General features: G+C 30.6%; 1 pseudogene; it reads left to right on the top strand.

Moving 5' to 3' along the window:
• Nucleotides 1–2199: 2199 nt before the first annotated feature.
• Nucleotides 2200–2315, top strand: LOC131818992 (U6 spliceosomal RNA; annotated as a pseudogene).
• The last annotated feature ends 425 nt before the right edge of the window (nucleotides 2316–2740 follow it).

The raw sequence follows: 2740 nt of genomic DNA, 5'->3' as shown, positions 1-2740 counted from the left end.
ACTGTTCAAAAGCATTATGTCTTTAAAGAAAAACAATTCATATACTTTAAGTAAACTAGTTCTGAGTTTTCAGTGGGTCATAATTACTGATCACAGATCACCATAACAAATACAATAATAATGAAAAAACTTGAAATATTGCAAGAATTACCAACATGTGACAGAGAGACACAAAATGAACAAATGTTGTTAGAAAAATGGTGGCAGCAGACCTCTTTTATACAAGATTGCTATAAACTTTCAACTTGTAAGAATGTGATATATGCAAAATTTAATAAAGGGAAGCACAATAAAAAAAAGTATGTATATATTATTAACTATGATCATCATGCTGTACATTAGATCCCCAGAACTTTTTCCTATTATAGTTGCAAGTTTGTACACTTTGACCACCTTAGTCCACCCCAGGTTCACCCCTTGTCAACTCAACTCTAAGTTTCCATTAGTTTGCTTTTTCTTCAGATTCTGTATGTAAGGGTTATCGTAATACATAAATTAAAAAATATATAAAATCTTTGAAATATTTCACTTAGTATAATACCTTCAAGATCCATCCATGGTATTTAAATGGCAGTATTTCTTAATTTTTCATGGTTAAGTAGTATTCCATAGTATATATTTACCATACTTATTTTATTCATTCATCCATTAATGGATACTGAAGTTATTTCCATCTCTTGCTTAGAGTTAATAATTTTATAATGAACATAAGAGTGCAGATATGTCTTCGAATAGTGACTTTGTTTCCTTTAGATATATACCTAGAAGTGGGATTACTGAATCATATGGTAATTTTACTTTTAATAATATGAATAGTCTCCATACTGTTTTCCATACAAATTTATATCCCTATCACAGTGCATAAGTTCCCCATTTTCCCCAATATTTACCAAAATTTGTTAGTTTTAATTTTTTGGTAGTATATATTCTAATAGGTAGTAATATATTGCTGTATTTTTCAGAGGTAAACAAAAACAACAACATAATGACTTTGCCCTGAGTTTTTTACGTTGAGCACTTTTTAATGCTCCTGTTGGTCATTTATATAACTTTTTTGAATAAAAAGTCTATTGAGATCCTTTTGCTATTTTTTAATTATATATTTTTTTCTTTTTATATCTGTTGGTTATTAACCTCTTTTCAGATATAAGATCTGTAAGTATTTTCTTCCATTCTGTGGATTGTGTTTTCATTCCCTTTTTTTTGGCAATGCAGAAACTTTAGTTTGATGTAATACATTTATTTATTATTATTTATAATTTGCTTGTGTTTTTCGTCTGGTATCCAAAAAACTATTGGCAAGACCAATGTCAAGGAGAATTTTTCCTATGTTTTCCTTTAGGAAATTTAGTTTCATGCATCACATTTAAGTCTTTAATCTATTTCAAGTTAAGATTTATGAGTTCCAGTTTCATGCTGGTTTATGTGACTATTCAGTTTTAAATATCATTTACTGAAACAGACTATCTTTACCCATTACATATGTTGGCCCCTGTCAAATATTAGGTGACTGTATGAAAGGATTTATTTCTGGACTCTCAATTCTGTTCTACTTGTTTATTGTTCTGTTTTTATGCCAGTATACTTTATTGTTTTGAGCATGGGGACTTTGTAGTATAGTTTCAAATCAAGAAGTGTAATTTCGCTTCTTCATTCTTTCTCAGAACTGCTTTGATTATTTGTTTGTCTCATATAAATTTTAGGATTCTTTACTTCTGTAAAAACACAATATTGGATTTTTTAAAAGATTATTTATTGATTTATTTCAGAGAGAGAAATGACAAGCAGGCAGAGAGGCAGACAGAGAGAGAAGAGGTAGCAGCTTCCTGCTGAGCAGAGAGGCTGATGCGGGGCTCGATCCCAGGACCCTGGGATCATGTCCTGAGCCGAAGGCAGCAGCTTAACCCACTGAGCCACCCAGGTGCCCCTAACATTGGATTTTTGATAGGAATTGAATTTACAGATGGTTTTCAGTAGTATGGACATTTTAACAATGTTAATTCTTACCATTCATAAATATGAGCTATCTTTCCATTTGTGTCCCCTTCAATTTCTTTATCAATGTCATAGATTATGGGGTACAGATCTTTCATCGTCTTATCCTAAGTATTTTATTAGTTTTGATGCTAGTGTGAATTAGATTGTTTTCTTTATTTTTTCAGATAGTTCATCATTAGAGTGTTAAAATGCTCCTGTCTTGTGCTTACTTTGGCAGCACATATACTAAAATTGGAATGATGCAGAGAAGATTAGCGTGATCACTGAGCAAGGATGACATGAAAACTATTAAAAAAACGAAACGAAACAAAATTCTTGTCTTTTATATATTTATCTTGTATTTGGCAGCTTTACTAAATTTGTTTATTCAAAATTTTTATGAATTTTTTAGGATTCTTTTACATGTAAGTTCATGTTATCCAAAAAAGAAAATTTTACTTCTTCCTTTTTTTTTGGAGTCTTTTATTTCTTTGTGTTCCTTGTTTCTCTGGCTAGGACATCCAGTACTATGTCAAATGAGAGTAGTGAAAGTGGACACACTTGTCTTTTTTCTGATCTTTAAGGGGAAAACTTTCAAACTTTTTTGATTGAATATGAGATTAGCTCTGGGCTTGCAATATGTGTTTTTCTTTAATGTATTTTTTAAATTATTTTTTTAAAATTTTTATAAACATATAATGTGTTTTTATCCCTAGGGGTACAGGTCTGTGAATCACCAGGTTTACACATTTCACAGCACTCA

This window comes from Mustela lutreola, chromosome 16 (genome assembly GCF_030435805.1).
Source record: "Mustela lutreola isolate mMusLut2 chromosome 16, mMusLut2.pri, whole genome shotgun sequence".
NCBI classification, from domain to species: domain Eukaryota; kingdom Metazoa; phylum Chordata; class Mammalia; order Carnivora; family Mustelidae; genus Mustela; species Mustela lutreola.
Note: the sequence above shows the minus strand (reverse complement) of the source record. Positions and strands in the feature narration are given on the sequence as shown.